Source organism: Lacerta agilis, chromosome 10 (assembly GCF_009819535.1).
Source record: "Lacerta agilis isolate rLacAgi1 chromosome 10, rLacAgi1.pri, whole genome shotgun sequence".
Classification (NCBI taxonomy): domain Eukaryota; kingdom Metazoa; phylum Chordata; class Lepidosauria; order Squamata; family Lacertidae; genus Lacerta; species Lacerta agilis.
This window is the reverse complement of record NC_046321.1, coordinates 48707123-48718289: the sequence shown is the minus strand read 5'-3', so window position 1 is coordinate 48718289 and position 11167 is coordinate 48707123. Positions and strand designations below refer to the sequence as shown.

The window sequence follows — 11167 nt, the reverse complement described above, 5'->3', positions numbered from 1 at the left end:
TGAAGAACCATTGTTTTGACAGTGATGATCTTTGCTTCTTCCGGTACACTGGCATTAGTTCGCCTTCCTTCCTAGGACTTACTAGTGGGGTAGGGGAGCTTATATATATATATGGCAACCAATGCATCCTTTTGGTTTCAGATAGTATAGCCCTCTAGCAACTATGGTGGCTCATTTACCAGAAGGAATGTATTTAGCACTAACTCTGGGAGTGCTTACTCAATTCTGACCCAACTAAACCTCCTTAGTTTGCTCAGAATCGAGTAAGCACTTCCAGAGTTAACGCTAAATATATTACTTTTGGTAAATGAGCTACTATAGCCACTAGAGGGCCATGAAAATTTGGTGTCTCAGACTTTTTAGACTCATACTAGGGATGCGGGTGGTGCTGTGGTCTAAACCAATGAGCCTAGGGCTTGCTGATCAGAAGCAGTTTGAATCCCCATGACAGGGTGAGCTCCCATTGCTTGGTCCCTGCTCCTGCCAACCTAGCAGTTCGAAAGCACGTCAAAGTGCAAGTAGATAAATAGGTGCCGCTCTGGCGGGAAGGTAAAAGGCATTTCTGTGTGCTGCTCTGGTTTGCCAGAAGTGGCTTAGTCATGCTGGCCACATGACCCGGAAGCTGTACGCCGGCTCCCTCGGCCAATAAAGCGAAATGAGTGCCGCAACCCCAGAGTCATTCGCGACTGGATCTAACGGTCAGGGGTCCCTTTACCTTTTTACCCATGTACTATCTGAAACCAAAGGGGTGCATTGGCTGCCATAAGTGAAATATATTGGCATTATTTTCAGCTGTCCTACCCCACTATACAGTATAGGAGGATTTCATGTATGGCTCTAGAGACATAATGTTATGAATCTTTTGGTCATCATTTAAAGCAGTTATTTGTTGTATGATTTATAGGGAAATACATGGGCTCTGCCGCTGAAGTGCCAGGTTTATATAGTGACACTGAAGTTTACCATCAAGAGGGTTTGGTGTGAAGGTGCGATGGATTGTTCCCTCCGTACCACCTCTATACGTACCATACTCTTGCCACTCTTATTTGTAAAAGGATGGGTGATAGCTCAGTGTGGAATCTGCTTTGCATGCACAAGGGTCTTGGTTCAATCCCCAACATCTTTAGGTAAAAGTGGCAGAGAACCCAGCCTGAAATCTTGGAAAGCTGCTGCCAGTCAGTGTACAATCCTGAACAGCTTCCTGTTTTCCCAATAATATATATGTCCTCTTTTTCATACCACTCATTTTAGTAGTCGGTTGAACTGAACTGGAATAGAAGTAAGTTCCTTCATCATCCTGCATAATGATCCGTCTTATGATGATGATCTGGTGGTTTTTCAGAAATATATGAAACACCATTACAAACCATGTTTTACAAAGAATATACACTCTTATAATCCCAGCCAAAACTACAATCTACCCCAAATGAATATATGTTCTCTTATATCTGTTCTCTTTCAAGGTGAATTGCTGGGTCTGGAATACAGTATTTAGAAACAAAAGGGGGATAAAACACGACTGATCTTTCACTAGTTACTGTCAGTCTGATGGGAAAAGGAATAGTTTAAGGTGGTTTTCAAAGTATTCAGTGAAAGGGCAACTCATTACCGTGAAGTATTCCTGAAAGGTTGGAAGTAGAAAACAAAATATAGCTTGATGTTTATGACTATGTTTTGTGATTCCTGGAGGCTGCTATGCTGTGACATTGGACAAGGGAATTATGGGGCCACAGTCTTTGGCCTATGTTAAGGACAAATTGGACGAATTGCATTCCATCTTTATGATCAGAAACATGGAGGAGAGGAGGTGATTCTCTAGCCTATGTTACAGGTGGGTAGCCGTGTTGGTCTGCCATAGTCGAAACAAAATAGGAAATTCTTTCCAGTAGCAACTTAGAGACCAACTGAGTTTGTTCTTGGTATGAGCTTTCGTGTGCATGAAGAAGTGTGCATGCACACGAAAGCTCATACCAAGAACAAACTCAGTTGGTCTCTAAGGTGCTACTGGAAAGAATTTCCTATTTTGTTTCGACTCTAGCCTATGGTTAGAAATGATAGCTTCTGTTAATATTCTGTGGCTGTTTAAGTGACTGAACAAATTTGGAATTTAGGTCCATCACTCAGCAGAAAAGTTGGATCTAACAACATGCCATACCAATGCAGTGGTACCTCGGGTTACAAATGCTTTGGGTTACAAACGCTTCAGGTTACAAACTCCGCTAACCCGGAAGTAGTACCTCGGGTTGAGAACTCTGCCCCAGGATGAGAACGGAAATCGCGTGCCAGTGGCAGCAGGAGGCCCCATTAGTGAAAGCGCGCCTCAGGTTAAGAATGGTTTCGAGTTAAGAACGGACCTCTGGAACAAATTAAGTCCATAACCCGAGGTACCACTGTATTCCATACCAACTATGCCATACCTATATTACCTGCATAATGCTTCTATTATGGTCATGGCCCTTAACAGCTGTAATTCTGAAGCATGAGTGAACATGGAAAGCCCTTAACACAACATGTTAAACTGTGAGGCTTTCATTAATTGAATCATACATATATCTTGTGTAATTTAGAGTGAACAACTAGTCAGTACTTGGAATAAACAAAGTGGGGGCAGCAGAAAGCAGTTGATCAGCATTTTTTCCTCCAAAAGAGAGAGTAATAGATCCCAGATGGTGAGGCGAAAAGATAAACATACCATTCCATGCATGTTGGCCTCTCATTTCCATAAGGATGCAGAAGGGATAGAAAACTGGATCTGCATCTGAGTCTGGGTGGAACAACTGTTTGCTGCAGTGAGTCAGTGCCTCATCTTGATTATTTTAGTGAGCTGATCAATATATTCCCATTACTGGCTGCAATGCTCCCTGCAGGAAGTGCACCGGATATTTTAGTGAGCGTATTATGCATATTGTGCCCATTGTTTTAGTCTCTGTATTGAGAGGCAAAGATCTCAACATGATGGGATGATCTTTTTCCAGAAAGTGACTGCAGTGAAATGCTTCATATTGCCAGGAGCACAGGGCAAGGCTATGTGGGACCAGCCTGTTTAAGAAGATATAAATCCTTGAGCTTACAGTGCGCAGAATGCTTGATTTGAAAGTGTTGCAGCCATCAAGAAAGCCAGTTTCCCTGCTGTCTCGTCTGTTTTCTACAGAAGGTTGGCGGAGAGATAACGGCTGTGCTTTGCTCTGAGGTCACAGCTTGAAATCTCCTCTCTCTCCCTCTCTCTTTTTAATATGCTTTCTGCCGCAGGAGAGGATGCTTGAAGTTTATTGGTGCAACCCATGTGTGTGCATTTAAAAATATAAACTTGAGATACTTGTGATGGACAAAAAGGCAAAAGGGAAGTCTTCATCTAAGGTAATATATATATATATTCAATACAAAAGATGACAATTTAGAAAGGTAGAATGTGCCGATACTGGCTTGTGGTGATGCAGGGTTTGCAACGCTCTTTCAGATCAGATCTCTGTATCAGAATGCAGAGTCAGGTTTTTCAGACAGCTATTGTTTGTGAATGTGAAGGACTGAGTTACTTTCTGAAAATGGCTTATTATGCTATAGGCTTCTGAATGGTGACTGTAGTGTGGCAATCTGCCTCTTTCTTTCTAAAATACGTGTTTATGGTCAGTCTGTGTTTGCTGTTGATGACTGTATCATGGGGAGGGGCAGTCCTGTAGAGCAAAATCAATAGGGAAAAATGATCTACTCATCACCAGCCCATGCAGGATAATGACATTGGCATATCATGATTTCAGTAGCCGTGCCTGTATTTTATGCTTTTAGTGTAGACACTAGGTGAGCTTTGCTGTCAAAATGGCTTGCAATGATGTTCAAACTGGCTAAAAGTCTGAACAGAATAGCATGAAAGGAACGCATATGTTTGAACTGGTTCAGAATAAATAGCTTTGACTGGTGATTTTAAAGCATGATATATCTCTTTCTGTTTGATTCTTTGCATTCTTTGGAAGAAATATGAAATAGATGTGAAATTGTCTGGTACAGTATTGCATGACAATAGCACTTATGACAATTATAACACAGTGATGTGGTGTGTTTGCTAGTAGATGGGAATAATTCATATATCCATTTATATTGCCGTTTATAACAACTATTAAAAGGCAGCTGCATTGTTCAAAACCATTCATTTATATATAATTGATTAGCATGGGAATGACCTAGACTGATATTTCAATACTCAATAATTCATCATGCATAGAAATATGTATTTACCATTTAAAAGATGGAAATGTTACCTATCTTGACATGTAGTTAGGTTTGTTTTTTTTAAAGGCTATTATGACAACTAATAAATTTGTGTATTTTCTGTTGTGTGATCTGAATTACTGGGGTGTTTGTTGACACTGTTGCTAGATACCTGGTCATTGGGTTTGAATAATAAATTATATTTATTTAAGAATTTATAGTCCGCTTCAAAATTTGTCACCTCCCAAAGTGGTGGCAACAAAACAAGAACCTGTCTTATCCCATCTCCTGGTTGGCATTAGCTGTGTCATTATTATTCCTATCCACATCACAAATCAAAACTCTCATCTAGCTCTTCCCTAAATGTATGCAAATGCACCATTATTTCACTCATAATAAAAAAATGCTTTAAATCCATTGAGAAATTAAAAATCACCCTGCATCTTCAACTTCTGCCTGTTTTCTCCTCTACCTGTTGCCTTCAAATTCCTGGAGGATGCTTTTTTTTTTTAATTTCTGCTCCGCTGACTTTCTCTTTCCCAGTTTATCCAACATGGTTTCTACTTCTGCACTCCAGTGGAAGTTATTCATAAGAACCTCTATTTCCTCATCCAAAAGCATCTACCCTGCCTCCATCATCCTTGACCTCTCTACCACCTTTGATACAACTGATGACTCTCACCTGCTCAATTCCTTTCATGCCCTAGATTTCAGTATTTGTGTCCTTAACTAATACTCTGCCTGCCAGTATGATCACTTATTCAGTGATTCCATAGGGGGAATTGATGTTGATCATCTCTCTCTTGCTTTGTTTGCCTCTACTCTACACATTGTCACTGGGTGACCTTATCAATTTTAAATTGTGAACCGCCCTGATATCTAATTTAATAAATAAGAATAATATTCAAATCCCAGGGCTTTCAGTGTTGCCTACATGCTAATGACATTTGGTTCTGTCTCTCAACTCCCAAATCCTCCCATTATCCAGTTCTACATATCCAACTACTTGTCTCATATTTCACTGCTGCCTCAAACCCAGTATGTTCAACATTGATCATTTTCTATTAACAGCAATGCTGCTGTCCACTCTTCTTTGGGTTTATCTTTGGCAGATCTTTCTCCCAACCCACTCCACCCTGCCCCATATGAAGTTTCTTGCCAAGTAGAGCTCTTCTCCCATTAAGAAGATAGCAGAACTACATCCTTTCTCCTCTACCTCCACCTTCTTCTGATAAAAACTCTGATTCCTGCTTGAGTCATCTCCTGCACTTTGTTGCACATGCTCTGGAGCACTCTCTTCTTTTAATTCACATGTTCTAAAGCTATGCTTGACATTAAGAAGATTCCAGGGGTAAGCTACATACAGATCCGTAGAAATACAGATTATATATTTTTTATTAATTACTATGTTTTATGGAGAATTTCTCCATAAAAAATTAATATTTCACATCATGTTATGCCCTACATATTCCCGAATAAGCAGGGCAATGGCTTTATGGTAGTTGCAGCCAGGATTATGTAAGAGAATCCAAGTCTGGGACTTGTTCTGCCTTGCTTTAATTAATATCGCAACTTGGCCATATTGATGAATATAACCTTTAGATAATGTGTTCATTTGTCTCTTTTCCACATTGGGTTTTTGAACCAGTTGAGAGGTTGGTGACATGCAGCTTTTGTGAAAAAGAAATACTTGCTTGTGTTTTGAAGGCCTCTTCTATGCTGAGTCACTGAGATCATTTTAGGCAATGCTTGCTTCCCTGCTGGCAATATATTATTCAGCAGCTCTTGCAGTGAAATGAGAATTGTTTACAGAGAAAGGGAGCAGGGGAGAAATGTGTGGAAGAAGGTAAGCCCAAGAAATTCTCACCAGCTTAAATAGTATCTTAAATTAAAAGCAGTGGTTTCTAACACTCCCCTGGCTGTGTTATCTCCAAATGTTAAGTGAAAAGACATCATCCTGTTGGGCAAATTAAAGTAACATGACTACACAGTGCTTACACAATAATAGTAAACAAAGGAGAACATATTAAACTGTTTGCTGCTTTTGTCATCTTTCCCCCCACAGACTTGCTTTTGGGGCAAAAAACAGACAGTTCTGGGTCATAATGCAGTTTTATTTTCTACAGTGTTTTCCAAGGGGAGGTAATAAAAACCATAGGTAATAGCTAAAGTGTGGCCCATACTTAAAGGTTTCCTAGCTGGGCAGCCTATCAGGAAATGACATGTAGGAAATTGGGGGCATATTGCAAGATACTTGGCCAACACAATGGGCATGAGTGAAAATATGTCGGTAGGAAGGGCCTGAGCAGATACTAGCTGTGTGCGATGGATGACCAGATTTTCCCCTGACGAAGACAAATTCAGAAACCATCTGAACATACAATTCCCATTTCTTGGTGATGTTGTGTGCCTGTAATCCTTTTTGCTGCCAAACTGAAGCAGAATAACCAGAAACTATTTCAGGAAAAGAAAGATACTGCTTGGTCCATGCCTTGAGCAGCCCATACCCCACATCTCGATTCTGTTTAGAGTTAGCACGCTAGCTAAATGTCTCATCTACCATCCCTTTCTCTGAGGAATATGTGTATGTGCAGAGGCAAATATAAAACCAAGGCTGCATGTATCTTTACAAGGTTTACTTCTAAGACCAGAAGAACTGTATTATTGCAGATAAGTTCATGATGTACCAGCATCTCTTAAAGTTTATGTACCTAGTGTGTTTTTGCTTGTCTTGTGCCATGAGACAATGAATGCCTTATACTCTAAAGTGAACTGAGTAGGAAAAGAGTTTTCTGAACTGGGAACTTAAACTACTGGAAAGCAGAAAAACTTCAGCTAGAGCCGTGCATACTCTGCTGATCACACTGGTTGAAGTGTGGTCATGTAGTATCAACAGCAGATGGTGGGCACAAGTCCAACAGGTTTTGGACCAACTGGCTTCTACAAGTCAGAACAAAAATGAAGTATCTAAATGGGAGTTTATGGAGACTCTGTTGTGGATAAATCTGCAGGGGGTGAAGAGACACTTTTCCTGGGCCTGAAAGTTAGCGGGGCCTGCAAGCTCATTATCACGATAGAAAATGGTGCTACTGTTAGTTGCATTTTTTTAATGCAAAAACAACAACTCTGTATTTCTGTTGGGTATCCAGATTTTGTTAAGATTTTTGTTAGATATACTAGTGCCAATGAGGCACAGTGTTAGAATGAAACATACATTTATTTATTTATTAGATTTTAAATAAATAACTAAATACAAGATTCTGAGCAGTAAGCTACTGGCTCAAGACCTCCTCTTGGATCCAAGTCTCCATTGTGAGAGAGGCAAACCATTTCATATAGCAGGGACAAGGAAACAGATGTCCATGGATTCAGCTCTTACCACCCCCAGCCAACATCTCTATTGGTCAGGGGTGATGGGAATTATAGTGAAACAACAGTTGGGGTTTAGCTTCTCCTAGTATTGGACTCCTTTGATGGAAATAATATTAAAACAAACATAGTGCTTTTCTTTTAACTCCCTTGTGGTTTTAAACAATGACATAGTTTAATTCACTGCTGGTCATTTTTATGATCTTTTAATGCTTACATTGTACACTGCCATTACATTTTTTTCATTGACTTGGTGGTTTAGGAATACTGCAATAAATAAAATTTGACATGCTGGTGTGAATGATTATTGTGCTAGGTAGGGGAGTATTGCTGTTGGGTTTCTATTTTTATCTGCTGGTTATTGGGTGGGAGTATTGTTTTGTTTATTGTTAGTGTGCTGCTAATGTTTTCTATCACTCTAATGTGGGAGATGTTTTTTTGTTTCTGTTTTCCAATAGGTTGTAAGGAATATGAATGTTGTATATAGCTTTCCCCTTACCTTATGGTCAGGACTGGTGCTAGGGCTTCTTGTGCCCTAGACGTGACCACCTTCTGGCGCCCCCACCCCCCACCAAAGCCTGCTTTAGTGGGAGGTGGGGGTGGTGGAGAGGCAAGCAGAAGTTTCTCCGCTGTAGCAGAGAAGCTGCTGCTAGCCCGTCCCGCCCAAGCCTGGCCAGCGCCCCCTCCATTTTGGCGCCCTAGGCAATTGCCTAGTTCACCTTAATGGACGTGCCGGCCCTGCTTATGGTACTATATTTATTTATATATTTCCCCCCATGTAAGTTGCTTATAGACACTTTGGATGAAGAGTGACTAGTAGGTTTAAAAATCAAATAAATAAAGCTGGCCTGAAATTATAATAATGATGATAATTTATTATTTATACCCTGCCCATCTGGTTGGGTTTCCCCAGCCACTCTGGGCTGCTCCCAACCGAATATTAAAAACACAGTACAGCATTAAACATTAAAAACTTCCCTAAACAGGGCTGCCTTCAGCCCTGAATGCTAACTTTATTTTCCCTTCCCAATCATCCTGCCAAACACCATCTAGGAGTCCTGGTGTCTATACAGCTCATATCATATCCCTGCTCAAACACTGCAACACATAGAGGTCTAATCTTCGATGTGCACTTCATTTCCTACCTTAAATCAGATAACACAATTTAAATTGTGTCCACTTACTATGCTTAGAATGTAATGAAATGCTTTTGGTTTTAATAATGATCATGTGCTACTTTTCTTTAGAAATTAGGTTTTCATGGGGTAAATTAATCTTAGATTATTTAAGGCTCCCTCATTATATGTAATGAATACTAAGTAAGAAGTCATGCCTTAATCCCTTGCATATAATTGTATGTATTATGTGTGGGGTTTTTTTTTTTTTTACAGTTCATTAGTGTTGCTAAAAGTGGAATGTTCATGCTGTGATGCTGCATTTCGCAAGAGGAACCTGCAATATAGCCAAAAATTAAAACTTGTGGAGATTAGGCAGTTGCACCTGCAGGCATTTCCCAAATAAGCTATTCATTTGGGGATGTAGCAAAGAAGGTGGTTCAGATGCAACTCTCTGAGTATTCAGAATATTCATGTTTCAGAATTTAGAAATGGTGAAGGACTCATTCCAATGCGACATCACATTTGCATAGGAATTAGATTGAAAGTCTTGATTCTTCTGAATGAAGAAAACATGGCTCGTTATTTTATGCCTGAGTGAAAATGTAAAAATAAAACATCAAGGGTGCATTAATTTACACCTGGAGTGTTTAATTAGCATTCCTTCACTTTGCATTGAAGGGAAGGCTAGGGGTGTCTGAGATAATACTAGTCCATATGGCAAAGAAAATAATTTTCTTATCATTCCTGTAGGAAGGGCCTATCTGAATGATGATGGCAGCCAGAAATAATCTGTTGACAAACTGGCATCAAGCCTGAGCTGAAAAATCAAGATTACTGTCATCAGAGTCAGAGTTGCTCCCAAAACCAATGTGAGAAAAATTAGAAGCATAAAGTGTTACCCTAGAGCAATTAAGCCAGGGTGCCCTTTCTTTTAACTTTTCACGTGCTGATATCTTCAGGATTGACACTTACAAATAACTTAATCTTCAATCTCTGACATAGTTGCTGCTTTTCAGTGACTGAATGAGGACTAATCTGTTGCATGTGCCAATTTAAATAAGTAAAGTAAAAGCCTGCTAAAACCTGCTCACCCACCCTAAAGATGGGTGAGTTAAAAATGGCAATTCTGTATGAGTTTAAAAATAGAGACAAGCATAAAAAGAACATTCTTCCAACCATTCCTCTCTGTGTGCAGCAAACGTCATCTCGTTCCCTCATTTACCCTCCCTCCTTAAGATAAATGCTGTGTTTCAGTGCTTTTCAAGGTGACTTTTCACAATATTTTCTTCATGCAGCATCTGTTGCAATCTCATACACCTGACAAAGGCTACTTTTACTCGATCCCTATAGCACTGTAAATGTATAACATTTCTGGGTTATCTCAGATTTGTAATAATCAGGAACTGTCCAGAATGGTGCCAAGGCCAGTAAGGAGTTTCCTAGTTGCTGTTTAATGCTGACTTTTCATGTTCTTGAAGATACTGTATTGTTTGGATTTTAAGAATGTAAAAACTGTTGTAAGAAGCAAGTTTGCATTCTGTATGCCTCGTGCTCTTTTTTTGACCAATGTGCTTGGCAGAAGAGCAAGGTTAGACCCATAAGAAGAATTTTTCCACTAGCATGGAAATCACAACACTTGGAGTTTATGGTTTCATTCAGCTATCCAACCATGGCTCCAAGAACTCTTTCTGAGTTGGTGCTGCCAGTTCAGACCCCCTGTAGTGGACCCACCACTTACCACCAATTAATAGTGTGGTGGACTCACCCCGCTACCTGGCCCCAATTAATTATAGTGCACACACCTCACTGCACGCCAATTACACCAAGTATCACAATTTACCATGAGCTATCATGTGGGGGACTTGTGTGAGCAAAAATGTACTGATTAGAGTCTCAGGCAGAAAGTGATCGAAAAACAAGAAAAGTATTATTAAACAAAAAGAAGTTTGTGAAACAAAGTGTGTCAGGAAATGTGTTCTTTCGGGTAGAAGTTAACTTACTTTAACTCACTGTAAGATGTTTCAGGCTTGGGCACAGTGTTATAGTCATGGCTTCTCTCAACCTCTCTTTACTCAAAATTAGTTGTTATGCTTCAGCTTCTGTTACTTAGTTATGACAGTTAAATACTTTTAACACAACACAGCTTTCTTCACAGATTAATACCCTGGTTCATGAGTGAGGGGCACTTTTCCTCAGTTACCTACTCTCTTAGCCATCCCACTCCTGAGATATTCTAAAATAGTGTAACAGACCCAGGGGATCACCTCACCCCTTGTTTCCCATGCTGGGTCTTAATAACCACAGCATCCTTTTCTAAGTGTTCACAGACCAACTATTTTATTATCTGCCCTAGGACCTTTCCTGGTATTGACATCAAACTGACCAGTTGGGAGTTATCCGGGTCTTCTTCTCCCTCCCTTTTGAAGATGGGGAAAACATTTGCCTGTCTCCAGTCCACAGGGACCTCACCTGTTTTC

General features: G+C 40.1%; 1 protein-coding gene across 1 annotated transcript in view; it reads left to right on the top strand.

Annotated features, from left to right (window-relative positions):
* The first annotated feature begins 2966 nt into the window (after positions 1-2966).
* CNTN1 (contactin 1) overlaps positions 2967-11167 on the top strand; it is an 82209-nt gene continuing 74008 nt past the window's right edge. Inside the window, exon 1 of the mRNA XM_033161541.1 lies at positions 2967-3357. The gene's annotated coding sequence lies outside the window, so the exon portion shown is untranslated. The remainder of the gene's footprint in view (positions 3358-11167) is intronic.